Below are 17,508 nucleotides of genomic sequence, written 5' to 3' on the forward strand. Positions count from 1 at the left end.
GGTTTTCGAGTTCACCCTTGCAGCAGCGTAGGTGCATCTCAGTTGCCGGCCTGATGAGGGGCGCTCCTTATGCAGGTGAGGTCCTCGCGAATCAGGGCAAACGATCGACGTCCAATGCCATCAAGCCTTGCACATGTGATTGTTCTGCGGGAGAGAAGGTGGCACATCCATTATCACAAATCTCCATCTCCTCATTGTCTGAATCAGTGTCAGTATCCATAGTGTCGGGTGCCTTGCGCTGTGGTAACTCGAGAGTGTTTGTTACAGAAGGTGGTGAAGGTGGTACTTCCGGACATTCGTTTGCCAATCTCTCCTCGCTACTTGCATAATAGCAATAGCTCTTAAAGGAACCTACACTACTAAAATTATAGGAATCCCAATTAAAAGAACCAAAGTCAAAGTCGACATCGGAATCCCACGCATCGGCATGTTCATTGGTGCCATGCCAGGAATCGTAGATCTCCAAAGCCATATCCTCTTGCCATGAGTCGTCCAGGCCGTCGACCCAATTGTGGGTGTTTGAATCTTGCCATGAGATGATAGAATTGGCCGGTTCGCCGAGGGCCTTTGGGTCCTTTCCATGTAGTGAGAGAACCATCTCGGTAATGGCGGGTGATGTGGTCCATCCTGTGAAACATTTTCTCACGCAAACCATGATTAAGGCTTTCATTATAACCAGGCTGAGTACGATTCCTACGATTATGGCCAGGCCTGTCAACAGCCATTTTACAATGATTCCCGTCCATCCCCGGAACCAGGCTGCTATCCCGGACCATACACTATTGGCTTCTTCCCTTCCCCTCCGGTCATCCGTTAGATCCTGGGTAGCAGCCTTAAGCCGGGTGATTGAGGCCTCTATCCCTTCTGATTGATCCGGGATGTATGTGCAGCATTTTCCATCGATTACCCCGCATACTCCTCCCTTTTCTGCCAACAACATATCTAAAGCTATGCGATTCTGCATCACCATGGTTCGCATGTGTACTAATTCGTCTTCTATTTTTAGTTCTGTGATTCGGGTTTCGTGTCCAATTCGTTCCATTACTAATCCAAGGCTATCTATTCGCCAACTATTCATAGTTTCTCCCGCCTGGGGAAAACATGCTCCTAGTAGAACCTGCCACCAACGTCCGTCCAATTTTACTGTCCCATCCGGGTTCCAAAGAGAGAATCGTTTATTCCTCTCGTGGATATGGGTATACCCTGTTTTGTTAAAATGATCTACCAAGTTTACCTTGGGAAAGATGGACCCTAGATAACACGTCCCTCCCCAATTGTCGGGCAGGTATGGATATGCCTTGTTACCGCAGATAAACATTACTCCATGGGGTGCTATAAGGGCTGAGGCCATACATCTACTGATTTCGAAAAGGGTGGCGTTTGGTGCTCCCCAAGACACCGTGAGGCTTGTTACATTATGCTGGGCCTGGTCATTCACTGTTATTTTAAGGGTTCCTCCCTTTTGTTGCTCTGTCGTGTCGGATGGCAAGTCGTCAGACGGCAGGGTGTGGGTGCATTCTGAGGTTCCCATCCGGACGTGTCCTTTTCCTATAAGGCACAACCATCCCCTTTGCTCCGTCACCCAGACTGGGTCTGGTGTTTTTCCTAACAAGGCCTGATTAATGGGTGGGGTGTATTGAAACTCACGGGAACACACCGCTGGGTGTTTTGGGCCTACCAGCTCCAAGGTTGTGGTCAGACATGGGGTACGGAAGGGTCCTGAGCACATATCTCGTAAGGACAGGGGCAATACTACCATATCTATTCCTGTAGTACTAGCGTGGGGAAAATGCATACACATCCAACAACGTGATCGGTTCTGTACCTTTGCCATTGCGCGGGTCACTGTCCAATATGTGTTTTCCTTTGGCTTTTTCTTACTTTCTACACGTGGATGTGGTGTCAGTATGTACGTGACGCATGGTGGCTGGTAGGAAAAGCGAAGTGTGGTCATAAATTCACATTGTAATATCAGGGTGGTGTTGCTTTCCAGCAACGCGTGCGTGGTTAAATTGTTCGAGCTGTTTCCCCATTCATATCCTGCTTCGGCTTTGGTTATTGTCGGTCCAACGCTTTTTCGTCGTACTTCCCTCCTACGAGAGAGGGCAGCTTGTGATGACTTCCTTCCATCTGGGTTTATTAGTACGGCCCTCCACATTATCCACATCCATATGTTACCCGTAGCTATGGGGCAGCAGGGTATGTTTATCCTCTGACCCCAGGTAACGCTCTGCCGGTGGACCTGGGACTCAGTGGCTAGGGGGGTTGGGTTGGTGCAGGCGAGGTATATTGAGCTAAGTATGACCGTCACCACTAACAGGTTGTGGAGCAGCATCCTCGGTCTGAGGCGGTAAATCTATGGTGTTTGTGTCTGTGGGTATGGCCAACTTACAATGCGTGGCGTGTACCCAGGACGACTTGCCCTCGCAAAACACCGCTGTTGGTGTGGTCAAGAGAACCTGGAATGGCCCTTGCCACCTTGGTTCCAGCGCAGTCTTTCAGGTGAAATGCTTCACCAGCACGTAATCTCCTGCCTCGAAGGTGTGTATAGGCTTGCTCTTTGGCTCCGGTAGGGCCTCTCAAACTCGTTCATGTATGCTGCGCGCCACATGGGACAAACCTATGCAAAATTTTAAAAGCATGTCATCCATGATAGGTAATTCAAATGCCGCCATATCCACTGGCGCGGATACCGGCAAGCTCATGGGCCGATCCATCCATCAGTATCTCGTGCGGAGAGAGGCCAGTGGTGCACCCTGGGGTGGAACGCATGCTCATTAACGCTAGCGGAAGGTCCTTAAACCCATCTTTCATTGCAGTTAAATCCGTCTTTTTCCATGGCACTTACTGCCGTTATTTGCAGTTAAACTTATTGTAGTTACTTATTGTAGCTTATTTACTACTTATTGTAGTTACTTATTGTAGCACTTATTGCAGTTAAACCCTTACTGCAACGCCGTTTGCATTGATTCCCACGCATCGCACGGGGAACGCCCCTTTCACTTCTATCGCGCGTTCTACCAGTGCCTGATGCTCCACTAGTGAGGGGTACAATTTCCAACCTGGACCTATCGGAGGTGGGAACCCCGAGATGTCAGTGCCGTTATCTCCATCGTCCTCGACCTGAGGGGCCGATGGTTGTAGGGGTTTTTGAGTTGGGGGGGGGGGGGGGGTAGCCCATTCGTTCCCCCTGTAGCGCCCTGGTGTCGGGATGTACGTGCCTTAGATCCTGGGACTGGACCAAGGCCTTTGGGAGGGGTAGGGAACAGGGTCTTCACCTTCCTCATCGGAGTTCATCCGGGCTACCATTAGCTTCTGGCTTGACTGCGCCATAAGTGCCTTCATCTGTCTATCCTGCTTCTTCCGTCCCTGTTTTCGCTCATCCTGGTATTTTCTGAACTCCCCTCGCAAACTCGCTTGCTTAGAGGCTGCCTGTCATTGCAAGGCTTCTCCCTTCCACCACCCAAACACTTTTCATGAGTCCGGTGGAAGACTCTTCTTTTTCTTCTCCAGGGCGTCTAATGCCCCATATAGCGCTTCCAACTTTTCTAATGCAAATGACCCTTCTTCCGGCCAAGGAATACTCAGATCCTTGGTTAACTCAGCCCATGCTTTGCCCGGTTGCAAGGCAGCATATCCATGCTCCCTTTTCATATAAAACGCCGGGGTGTTCTTTAAGGGTTCTCCCTCTGTCCCTAGCTTATTTCCCATCGTCCTTTCTTTCTTGGGCTAATCCCTCCTGGGTAGCTCTTAGATCGGGACGCCGCCCGATCTTCACTACTCCCTTTCCTCTGGAAACGTAACTTATTACCCACACTGGGGTATTCCTTAACCTATACTTACGCCGGGGTATTCTTAACCTGAGGGGTTATCCCTCCTAACCTCGGGCGCCCTCCTTAATTGATTCGTTAACCCACTTGTGCTCTGCTTAAATTTGGTTCGGGATACACGCTCAGGTACAGTCGACAGAGGCTCGCCACATCCAAAGGAAGGGAAGAGGCTTTCCAATTTAGGTGTGCAAATATTCTTACCTCAGCCAATTGTTGCCGGCGCCGGCCTGGCCATTGGGTCCTTTCCATGTAGTGAGAGAACCATCTCGGTAATGGCGGGTGATGTGGTCCATCCTGTGAAACATTTTCTCACGCAAACCATGATTAAGGCTTTCATTATAACCAGGGTGAGTACGATTCCTACGATTATGGCCAGGCCTGTCAACAGCCATTTTACAATGATTCCCGTCCATCCCCAGAACCAGGCTGCTATCCCGGACCATACACTATTGGCTTCTTCCCTTCCCCTCCGGTCATCCGTTAGATCCTGGGTGGCGGCCTTAAGCCGGGTGATTGAGGCCTCTATCCCTTCTGATTGATCCGGGATGTATGTGCAGCATTTTCCATCGATTACCCCGCATACTCCTCCCTTTTCTGCCAACAACATATCTAAAGCTACGCGATTCTGCATCACCATGGTTCGCATGTGTACTAATTCGTCTTCTATTTTTAGTTCTGCGATTCGGGTTTCGTTTCCAATTCGTCCCATTACTAATGCAAGGCTATCTATTCGCCAACTATTCATAGTTACTCCCACCTGGGGAAAAAATGCTCCTAGTAGAACCTGCCACCAACGTCCGTCCAATTTTACTGTCCCATCCGGGTTCCAAAGAGAGAATCGTTTATTCCTCTCGTGGATATGGGTATACCCTGTTTTGTTAAAATGATCTACCAAGTTTACCTTGGGAAAGATGGACCCTAGATAACACGTCCCTCCCCAATCCGCCGCCATCTCCACCTTCACGAAGAAAAGATTTGCTCTGCCGATTAGGATGCAACATCGCGTGTACCGAGGAAGGTGTATACGTCGACGTAGGGGAATCGAACCGAGATTTTACTGGCGTTTTTCGCAGCCGACCCATCATCCATCCAATGCTCTCAGGTGGCCATCCTCTGGCGGTGCTAAGGGTAATGTGCCCTACCACCCCCTCGGGGTACTTAGCTTTCATTCTCTGGCGCGGCGTCAAGCTTACTTCAATTCCGATTCACTCTCGGCCAATCCATATGTGTGATAATTGGAGGTCAGAAATTTTCCCTATGGCTTCCATAGCCATGTCTAAATAGCAATCATCGCTCCCTGTCGCGTCGTAACACGCTGTGCAGTGCGGCGGGTCGTATTTCAACTTCGTGGCTATGTGGTGTACCTCTAGCCAGTCGCGAATTTCTTGTGTCTCCGCCCCGACCATGTTAATCACATGGGTCCATGTTGCTAGAGCCCCCTCCTCCAACCGCCACCAATACACGGTGGGGCCGGCTTGCTGTAATGCCATCATTAACAAATCTCGGTTCGATTCCCCTATGTCAACGTATACACCTTCCTTGGTACACGCGATGTTGTATCCTAATCGGCAGAGCAAATCTCTTCCTAGTAAATTAGTTGGGGCGGTGGTGGTCATGAGAAATGCATGCTTAGCTTCTAGTGGTCTGAGCATTACTCGGGCTTCCCTTGATACGGGGAGACCCTCTAATTTTCCCGAAATGCCCTGTATCTGGACGCTCTGGCGTGTGGGTTTCAAAGTCGGTAATTGCCCCTTATTTATAGTACTGCGGGTCGCCCCCGTATCCACCAAGAAAACTAGTGGCTGCCCATTTACATCTAGGGTCAAGGTCGGTTCTTCATCTGGGGTCATCGTTATCAATGGGCATTCCTTTGGCGGCCCGCATTCGTCCCATCAATAGGTGTTTCCATATGGCGGCCCTTGCTGTCCAAAGGGACGACGAGGGCCCCAGGTCCTCGTACTGCGCGAGTAACGAAACAGACAATCGTGAGGCATTCGATTCGTAGCGGTGCACAATAAAGTCCTGATCGAATTTAACGCCCCGTGTACCATCCAGGTCCAATGGTCTAGTCCGAGTCCGTGGGTCTTAAGGCCCAGAGTAATGGCTTTCCATATAATGCCATTAAATCTTTCCACCTGACCGTTCACTTGCGGCCTATATGGAGTGGTATAACTAGAAGCGATAACCCGCTGAAGTAAAAAGGTTCGCACATCTTGGGACAAAAACACAGCGCCTCGATCAGTGTGTACATAACCCGGATTCCCGAACATGGAAAACAGAATCTGCAGACACCGGATAACCGACCCCGCGGTCATGTCACTGCACGGGAAAGCAAAAGGAAATCTGGAGAACTCATCCACTATCGTGAGGAGGTAGCGAGAGCTACCCGAAGCCGGTAGACTAGCATAAGCAGGTAGACTCGAAGCCGGTATGGGCCCTTTTAAGTCCATAGACAATCTCTCCCACGGCCTAGTAGCCTGGATCAGTGTACCCATCTGCGGTTTATAGAAACGGGGTTTGAATTCAGTGCAAATGGGACAAGTGCGACATAGACGGTGGATGTCCTCAACCGAGTAGGGCAAATTGCGACAGTGCACATAATGAGCTAGTCGAGTCACCCCGGGATGGCACAACGTTTCATGATGAACACGCAGATCCTCAAAGGAGGTGAGACTCGCGCATACCGCTGGCCGTGATAGTGCATCCGCTGCGAGATTATCCCACCCGGGGCGATATGTGATGCGAAAGCTATAATCTGCTAATTATATACACCTCCGAGTGATTTTTTCGCTCTTAATGCGCTGAGCATGGCGTGTATCATACATGAAAGCAACACTTTGCTGATCAGTGATGACCTCAAAACGTTTGCCAAGCAAATATGGTCTCCAACGCCTAATCGACTCAACTATTGCGTACGCTTCTTTCTCGACAGACGAATGACGTCTCTCCGCTGAGGAGAGAGTCCTTGAAAAGAAGGCCACAGGTTGCCCCCCTTGAGAGAGCGTGGCAGCTATCGCGTTGTCCGATGCATCACTTTCCAAAACAAAGGGGATGTTTTAATCTATAGATGACACCGCGGCGCCAGCTATGTCTGACTTCAGTCCATGGAAGGCGACCTTGGCGGCGTGACACATGGGGAACACTTTGCAATCCACAAGGGGACGGAGCTTTTCGGAGAAATTTTGGACCCACTTCCAGTAATGTGAAAACAGCCCGAGGCCACGCTTCAAAGAACCACGATCATGTGGCGGGGGGGGGGGGGGGTGGGGGGGGAGAGCATGTCGAGCAAAGGTCGCAGTCGCTCTTTGTCTGGGGTGATTGTGCCCTGGGTCAAGGTGTACCCCAGAAGATATATTGTCCAGGCCGAGTAGCGACATTTAGTCTTGTTCAGGGTCAGACGGTACTTGCGCGCAACCTGGAGGAAGTGCTGCAGGTTAGCATCATGGTGAGCTTGATCGTACCCACAAACCGTTAGATTGACTAGGTAAACAAAGACATCCGTTAAGTGTGCCTTAGCAATTATGTCATCAATGGCCTTCTGGAAACATGAACCCCATTTATGACTCCGAAAGGCAAACGTGTGAACTGGTACAACCGCTGACCGGATTAAAAGCCTGTGTAGATGCGATCTGCTGCAGCAATCGGAATTTGATGATACGCACTACGGAGATCTAAAGTACTATACACCATGTACTGTGCCATCTGTCGGACCAGGGCATCCAATCCTGAGAGTGGGTCGGCATCCAATTCCGTAAATCTATTAATAGTCTGCGAGTAGTCAATTACCAAGTGTTTGTGATGGTTTTCAGTCTGGACAACCAAAACCTGAGCTCTCCAAGGCGATCGACTAGGTTTGATTATTCCCTCTTTTAGGAGGTGACTAGTCTCTTCAGCAATAAATTGCGTATCAGCCCGGGAGTATCGTCGCGATTTAATGGCGACCGGGGTGCAGTCAGGAGTCAGTTTGGGAAACAGCGACAGGGGTTCTATTTCCATCCCGGCCAGAGCACATACAGAAAGAGTATTATCCTTGCCGAATGTCATTTCTAACCGACCATGACGATGAAGGAAATCGTGTCCCAACAGTACTTCTGCACATAACGTTGGTAAGATCATTAAACGAACATCTGGATACATTTGGCCATTAATCACTAGCTTCACACGGCATTCTCCTTTAGTACGCATCCAAAGTGCCTGGGAAGCCATGAAAATATGGCGCGATGTCCCGAGAATCGGCCAGCCATGCTGCTGGACGAGTCTCATGTCAACATAGCTCTCAGTCGAGCCCGTGTTGATCAAGGCGTTTGCCATCTGGCCCTCAATCAGCACCGGAACAACAGCGCTGGACAGTCCGGGTGGCCCGGAGGATGTCGAGACATCTAGAGGTGACGATCGAGCCGCACGCGTGGGCCCGACGCCAGCCAGCCTTGCGCGTGAAGCCGATTGAGCCTCGCGCGGTGAGATGATCCCAGCCAACGTCGCGCATGGAGCCGATTGTGCCTCGGGCGCTGAGAGGATCCCGGCCAGTGTCGAGCGCGTACGCCGGCCTCGTGACGCATGGCATACTTTTGCAAAATGGCCTTTCCGAGCGCACAAATGACACGTCGCTTCCCACGCCGGGCAAACTGACCTCATGTGATTTCTATTGCCGCAGAAAAAGCACTTTGCGTTACTCCTGGCAGAAGGGGCAAACTTCAGAAGCAGCGGCAGCCAAACTTGTGCTTGACGCCTCGGAAACTTCCGTTGTCTCCGAATCCGGCGGAGGATCGGCAACCGTGCGCTCCGCTGTAGCATCACTCTCCGGACGTTTCTCCCCGGTTATGCCTGCTGTGACGTACGGGCGGCCGTACGCCTCCGATTGCATCTGTGCCTCGTGAAGTACGAGAGCCAAATCATGGGCCGTCTGCAGCGTTAGATTCGGCTTCTCCAGTAATCTGTTATATTATCGGCGAGTAGATCCCCGAGACGAAAGAATCGTGCATAAGGTCATCGCACACCTGCGCGCGCGTTCGGACTTCAGCAGTACAGTTTTTTTTCGCTAAACGACAAAGTTCCTGAACGAAGTGGTCGATGGATTCCGAAGGGTCCTGTCGCCTTGAAGCGAGCTGGTAACGAGTGTAGACCACGCTCCGAGTCTTAATGTAAATTCGACGTAGCTCGGCTACGGCAGTGGCATAAGTCTCACAATGAGAAATATACTCATAGACGGGGTGCGTCACGTGAGAATGTAAAACAGCTAGCCTGATCTCTTCCGTGAGGTCCGCATGGGATTGCAGGTAGCTTGCCAGCAGATGCAGTCAGTGTTTGAGTTGGGCAGACGAGTCCATCGCCTGAGGGTCTCCTCCGAAAATAGGTAGTTGTAACAACTTGTGAGCCATGGCGATCTCGATCAAGACGAGAGATAAATCTGATTAAGTGTTGTAAAAATCAAGGATACAACAGTGTCTCAAATCATGAGTTTAATCAGATTCAATCCCTAGCAATACTGGTGGAAGGAATCAGCAAATATAATATCAGTACTCAGCATTCATCTGGAACAATAATGGGTATAACATCCAAACACAAGCAAGCAATGAGCAAAGTGATTCTATGTGCCATTTTAGACATGCACCTAAGTAACACACGATATATGTCACAGGAGTGGTCGCTGCGCTTAATGTCCAGGATCTTTAAAACTGCTGCGCAGCGGACAAAAGTCGCATGACACCTGGGCTCGAACTTAGACACAATTTCATAACACTCATTATTAGTTTGATTCATTGATAATTCCTATTCCTCATTTATATTTTATATGGCATGATTGCTTTGACTGTACATGGACAAAGAAATATTATTGCATTGAAGAAATACATGTAAATAAATTAAAATACAGTACTGTACAGAACGGATTTTGAAATCGAAACCACTCATCATTTCCGCCAGCTACACCGACTTCATTTTTCCCGCCAGCCACACCGACTTCATTTTTTTTCCACCAGCTACACCGATTTCATTTTTCCACCAGCTACACCGACTTCAGTTTTCCACCAGCTCCACCGACTTCAGTTTTCTGCCAGCTCCACCGACTTCAATTTTCCACTAGCTACACCAATTTCATTTTTCTGCCAGCTACACCGACTTCATTTAAGCCAGGTACACCAATTTCAGTTTTCTACCAGCTACACCGACTTCATTTAAGCCAGGTACACCACTGATCTCTATACTAACTGGATTGGAGGCACGACGCCAAATCAACGTGAATCGGTCCATTCGCTGTGAAGTCACCGGAAGTAGATTCGTCGCCATATTGGATCCCCCAGAAATTCTGCGTCCGTTCATTGTCTTTATCAAAGACAATGCCTGCTGTATTTTATAAAATAATTTAATCGAAATTTCAACAAAACATTCGATTCAAATTGACTTTAGACAGCAAGTTGCTGTGAGGAAAGATGCCGTCCTGTACAGCGTATGGATGTACGACGTAGCTACAAATTCAGTCAAGACCATCAAGAACTTTTCTTCGCAGCGGTACGTTCATGTGGAGGATTTAACAACAATCCTACGGCTCGTCAATTTCAGTCGACCTGCAAGCGCCTCCTAATGCGACATCATGTAAAAAATGGTATTGGAAACTGTTCCCTCTTAGATCATCACACTGACATTCTTCCAGTTCAGAACATTACACAATCGACAATCAACATTGCACGCAAATATGACATCATAGACAGACAACCATCACAAGATGACCATGACTACGCTGACACGCCAAACTTCGAAACAGTTTCACAATACAAAGAGGCGGCTGTTAGCTACATCGCTGGCTATGTAGTTCGCATGATGAAGAAGAGAATCGACTGCATGTCTTGTGCGATAGCACTTACTACTTCAGATGGTAGTTGCCATAATTTATTGAGGATGAAAGACCACGGGGGCCTCCAAAAAGCATCATCAAGCGTCATTGCCACATGCTTGGAAACAGAGAAATGTTTTCAACGACTACTGAAGACGACAAATGGGAATCTTCCTCAAGGATCCGGAATTTCAGCTGCAGTATCCATGGCTGTTATGAGCAATACTGTTCATATGGACTTATGTCCTGAACTGTACTCACACCAATTTGAAACTGCAGTGGAAGATAATCATATTCACAACCTCGTGAAGATAGCAGCTTCTTGTTATTGTCGAATCAAACTCTTTCATCTTGGGAAAAAGGAGACGGAAACCATGACCAGAGAGAAAGTCAGGAAGCAGATGTCCAAACTGATTTTGTTCAAGCACCAGTGAGATTATAGAACACACATGATACAGTGTACTGTTACGGATTCGTCACTTCCGCTGTTGTGGTTTTCACCCACTTGACATATTTCTGATATGATGTACTATTATTATTCTCAAAAGGTTTATTATTGAGGAACAGCTATCTAAAGTTAAAAAGGTTAACTTAAAATGATACAGGAAACCGAACCGGAAGACAAGGAGGTGAAGAAGAAGAGGCGGCGCAAGCAAAGTTGGAGAAGACGCGTGACGTCAAGGCTCCATAGCGAGGCTGGTCTACCGAAAGTCACGAGGGAATTTTGAGTTCCATGAAGGGACATCCGGCGATAGGGATTATCGCTGGAGTGGAAAATCTGCATAGTCAGATTTGGGGGCTGACATTTCGACGAATCCTCGCCTAGTCGCATCGGCTCAAGTAAGAGCCGTCGGCCATTTTGGACCCCGCGCTTCGGACACCTACGAAGGTTTTGCCTCGCGTCATCTTCACCCAAACATCCTACCGTTTGTCGGGGATGTGTGTGTGCGACCGCTTCGTCTCCAATTACGTTGCGGTTCACTGAGTGAGCGGTGAAGGTGCCCCTCTGAATGGCGCCGTTGTACAGTTTCGGCGGGGCGATCACCATTGTCAACTGTACGCGATTCGAATATCGACTGGAGAGCAAGATTTGGGCTTCGACTGGATTTCGTCCTAGCGACCGCTGGAGCGAATCACATTCGCCTTGGAAAAGGTTATAGAGACATTGAGGAGTGTCCTTTTCACTCACTGGGAGCAGTGAGTTATCTGACTTTATTGATGGTATATAGAGTGCACTCTTAATTGCTATTTGTTGTACCGTTATTCCTGTGTGATTTTCAATATATTAATTGTTCATTTATAATCATTGGTGTGGTTTCACTATTGATTTTCTAACACAGAGTAACATATTTTTCTGCTGTGGCTCCTCTCGGGGTTCGGAGGTGTACCGAGACCAGGAGATCGCAGAGGAACACGTAACAGAAATTGGGGGCTCGTCCAATTGACTCGTGGGCTCGAAATTGGGTCTTCGTCCGGGATAAAATTCCCTAAAAACATCCATTTGGGATTGATCCAGATTGAAATTGGGGGTTTGTACTGTGGGAAAATTGGGGGTTCGGCTTTGCTGATTAAATTCCCTAAATCTCGGACGGTGGATTAAATTCCTTAAATTTCGTCCGGGAAAGAATTCCCTATCATTCCCACATTTTCCAATTTTGGAATATTTTCCAACTCCCAAATTTTTCAAAAAAAAAAAAATATATATATATATATATTTTCATTTCTTGTGTGAAGGTTAACAGGTGCTAACGGATAGTCACCATGGAGTTTGACGCATAGAAGTTTGCAGCGACCCCTAGTGAGGCACAGTTCCGAGCGTTACTAAAATCGGAACTCTTGATATTGGCCAAACATTTTAGCTTGGAGGTCCGAGTTAAAATGAAGAAAACAGAGATGCAGACAGTGGTGATAGAATCTATGGTGGAACTAGGAACATGGAAAGAGGGAGCCTTGGATTGGTTACCAGAAGAACAAGAAAATGTGGAGCTCCAAAAAATGGAGATGCAATTGCAGAGCCAGGAAAGGTTAAAAGCAAAGGAAAGAGAACTCCAGGAAAGGTTAGAAGAGAAAAAAACAGAGGAAAGGAGAGCGGCAAGGGAACTCAAAGCAGAGGAGAGAAAAGCCGAAAGGGAGTTAAAGGACCGTGAAATGGGGCTTCAGCAGGAAATTAAAGTCAAGGAGCTGGAGTTAAGGAGAGAACGGGGAACGGGAAGAGGTGCCATCCATGCCGACGGGTTCGACAACTAGTCAGAACACCTGGGATGTTGGCAGACATGTTATGGTGGTTCCACCGTTCAATGAAAAGGAGGTAGCCAAGTTTATTTTACACTTTGAGAAAGTGGCTCGAATGCTAAAATGGCCGGAGGAGTCCTGGACCATGTTAGTGCAAAGTGTTCTGGTGGGTAAAGCTCAGGATATTTATTCGGCTTTACCGATTGAGCAATGTGCAGATTATGAGATAGTGAAGAAAACCATTCTCAAAGCCTATGAATTGGTCCCTGAAGCTTACCGGCAAAAATTCCGGAACGCCAGGAAGAGGGAGAGTGAGACCCATGTGGAGTTTGCCAGAATGAAAGAAACCATGTTTGATAGGTGGTGTGATTCAAAAGGGGTTGCGAAAGACTTCGAACTATTACGACAATTGATCCTGGTGGAGGAATTCCAACAGTGTGTCCACGAGGACATTAAAGTACATCTGGAGGAAAGGAAAGTACCAAAGTTGTATGAGGCAGCAACCATGGCAGATGACTATGCCTTAACACACAGGATGGGGTTCCACAAACCTAACTACTCGCCTCGACTTAGCCAGGGGAGCTATGGTACATCAGGGGCAGAGAACGAAAATTATTGGGTGCGGCCTCGAGATGACTATGAGGACCACTCTGATACCACGACTTCTAGAAATCCGAAGACAACAGTTCCAAGGCAGACGTATCCTCCGTGGGGCTTGAGGCAGACCACAAGGTTCTCCTCCGGGCCACTTGCGCTTTTTGCCATACACCGGGACACTTGATGTCCCACTGTTATGCTCTGGGAAAGGAAAATCAGGAGCGGAGTTCGACGAGTACAACTCCGAATGCAATGGCAAATGTGAGAAATCGCCCTCAAAAGGGTAACCAACCGTTTATTTCAGAGGGGTTTGTGTTCTTGGATGGAGACTCGACTAACCAGAAACCAGTTAGGGTCTTGAGGGACACAGGAGCACATCAATCTTTGATGCTTGAAGGCATTTTGCCATTGTCAGAGGAGACGGCAACTGGTGATAGTGTTCGCTTACAGGGGATTGGTGGCTGTGTTAGAGCTTCCCTTCATGTCATCCATTTGGAGTCTGATTTGGTGTCAGGACTGGTCACCGTAGGTTTACAAGCCACTCTTCCTGTAGAGGGAGTATCTTTTGTTTTCGGGAATGATTTGGCCTATGGTCAAGTTTCTGGTAACCCGAGGTTTGTTGAAAAGCCTAGGAGGAAGTACCCTGAAACTAAGTGTCAGCACACGCAAGTCAGGGATGGAGGCAATATTGACAAGCTCTTTGTAGGGGGACTGAACTTCAAAACCAAGGAAGATATTCTGGAGTCTGCCTTCAGCAAATATTGACCGCTTTTGGTAGTGCTGCTGATAAAAGACCGGGAGACACAAAAGTCAAGAGGGTTTGGCTTTGTCACGTTTGAAAACTGAAAGGACGCCAGAGATGCAGAAAAGGATCTGAATAGCAAGGAGTTGGAGGGTCGGACCATAACAGGAGGGAAGGCATTTCATCGGTGTCGTGGGGGCTACAGAAGAGGACCACGGAGTAGTAGTTTTGGTGGTGGCCGCAATCGATATTAATTATGGAGGCTCCCAGAGTTACGGCAGCTCCCGAAGGAAGGATTGTCAGAGTAGTGGCCAAGAAGGAGACCGCTATTCATGTGACTACAGTGACAAGCGTTCCCACCGTAGTTATTGTGAAAGTTCGGAAAAGTGCTGTAGACTTGCTTGACTTTGGATTTTGATCACAGCCCCTTAACCTTCATTCAAAAGAAACTAAGTAAAAATCAGAGGCTGTTGAGATGGAGTTTGGCTTTGCAGGAGTCCAACTGGGAAATTGAACCTGTAAAGGGCAGGGACGATGTCATTGTTGACGCTTTGTCCAGAGTGAATTAACTTTGGAGATCCCTGTGGGTTGCGGGGAATGTTGTTGCTTTATTTTTGAGATGTGATAATTGTTGCTCACGGGAATTGGTGATTTGCGTTGAGTTTATTTTTGTTTGTTCAAAGAGTTTGCATGCAAAGAAAGTTTTCGCTGTGTTCAAACTTTCTTTCTTGAGGGGGGGAAGTGTTACGGATTCGTCACTTCCGCTGTTGTGGTTTTCACCCACTTGACATATTTCTGATATTATGTACTATTATTATTATTCTCAAAAGGTTTATTATTCAGGAACAGCTATCTAAAGTAAAAAAGGTTAACTTAAAATGATACAGGAAACCGAACCGGAAGACAAGGAGGTGAAGAGGAAGAGGCGGCGTGAGCAAAGTTGGAGAAGACGCGTGACGTCAAGGCTCCATAGCGAGGCTGGTCTACCAAAAGTCGCGAGGGAATTTTGAGTTCCTTGAAGGGACATCCGGCGATAGGGATTATCGCTGGAGTGGAAAATCTGCGTAGTCAGATTTTGGGGCTGAGATTTTGACGAATCCTCGCCTAGTCGCATCGGCTCAAGTAAGAGCCATCTGCCATTTTGAATCCCGCGCTTCGGACACCTATGAAGGTTTTGCCTCGCGTCATCTTCACCCCAACATCCTACCGTTTGTCGGGGATGTGTGTGTGCGACCGCTTCGTCTCCAATTACGTTGCGGTTCACTGAGTGAGCGGTGAAGGTGCCCCTCTGAAGGGCGCCATTGTACAGTTTCGGCGGGGCGATCACCATTGTCAACTGTACGCGATTCGAATATCGACTGGAGAGCGAGATTCGGGCTTCGACTGGATATTGTCCTAGCGACCGCTGGAGCGAATCACATTCGCCTTGGAAAAGGTTATAGAGACATTGAGGAGTGTCCTTTTCACTCGCTGGGAGCAGTGAGTTATCTGACTTTATTGATGGTATATAGAGTGCACTCTTAATTGCCATTTGTTGTACCGTTATTCCTGTGTGATTTTCAATATATTAATTGTTCATTTATAAATCATTGGTGTGGTTTCACTATTGATTTCTAACACAGAGTAACATATTTTTCTGCCTTGGCTCCTCTCGGGGTTCGGAGGTGTACCGAGACCAGGAGATCGTAGAGGAACACGTAACAGTACACATGTTGCTATTTTATATTCTGTAATTATAATTTATCATAATTTGGCAATATCCTGACATGTCTTGGAGGAGAATAACAAAAATATTTACGATGACCATCATGTTTCTCTGCCCAGAAGTATAACTCAGAAGTTTGTTTTCACTATACTCTTCTGATTCTGATTCTTTGATAAATGGATGCAATTTATTTTCAATGGTACTCACTTCAGTAAGAATATTGTGCCATGTGGAATGAAGAAACAAAACAAAACAAAACCAACACTTGACCACAAATATGGTATACAAGTATTCACATACCAATTTATTTTGCAGATCCATGCTATATTTATCAGCCATGAAAAAGTAAACGCAGTCCTATTTTCCTATTCTTAAAATTTTTAAAGATTATTTAATTACTATTAATATTTAATATTAATATTAATTTAATTTAATTATTTAATTATTTGATATTTAATATTATTATTTATTATTAGAATATTTAATTTATTTAATATTTAATATTTAATTAGAGGGATTTTAAAGAATTTAATATTCAATTATCAGCATATTTCCTTCCGAAAATTCCACCTTCCCACTTTATTTTATTCCATTCCGAATTGATTTTAATCCGTTCCAGGGTTGAGAAAGCATTATTACAGGATTGATGAAATGCCATCGTACGCTGCTTACGGTTATAAAAACTGCGGCGGTCGATTTGAATGAAGAAGAGGAATCACATTACATCGGTAAATGACATTCGTTTTGGGGAATCGTGGGGGAGCAAAGATGGCGGACAAATGGCTTCAAAAAATGAGCTTCCCTTCCTATCCAGTTAGTATTGAGATCAGTGAGATACACCGATTTCAGTTTTCCACCAGCTACACCGGTTTCATTTTTCCGCCAGCTACACCGAATTCACTTTTCCGCCAGATACACCGATTTCATTTTCCCACCAGCTACACCGATTTCATTTTTCCACCAGCTACACCGACTGCACTTTTCCGCCAGATACACCGATTTCAGTTTTACACCAGCTACACCGGTTTCATTTTTCCGCCAGCTACACCGAATTCACTTTTCCGCCAGGTACATCGATTTCATTTTTCCACCAGCTACACCGACTTCACTTTTCCGCCAGATACACCGATTTCAGTTTTCCACCAGCTACACCGCTTTCATTTTTCCGCCAGCTACACCGAATTCAGTTTTCCGCCAGATACACCGATTTCAGTTTTCCACCAGCTACACCGGTTTCATTTTTCCGCCAGCTACACCGAATTCACTTTTCCGCCAGATACACCGATTTCATTTTTCCGCCAGCTACACCGATTTCAGTTTTCCGCCAGCTACATCGACTTCACTTTTCTGCCAGATACACCGATTTCAGTTTTCCACCAGCTACACCGGTTTCGTTTTTCCGCCAGCTACACCGAATTCACTTTTCCGCCAGCTACACCGAATTCACTTTTCCGCCAGATACACCGATTTCAGTTTTCCGCCAGCTACACCGACTTCACTTTTCCGCCAGATACACCGATTTCAGTTTTCCGCCAGCTACACCGACTTCATGGGACGTGTCAAGAAAAATGGA

This window comes from Myxine glutinosa, chromosome 13 (genome assembly GCF_964187855.1).
Source record: "Myxine glutinosa chromosome 13, kmMyxGlut1.1, whole genome shotgun sequence".
Classification (NCBI taxonomy): Eukaryota; Metazoa; Chordata; class Myxini; order Myxiniformes; family Myxinidae; genus Myxine; species Myxine glutinosa.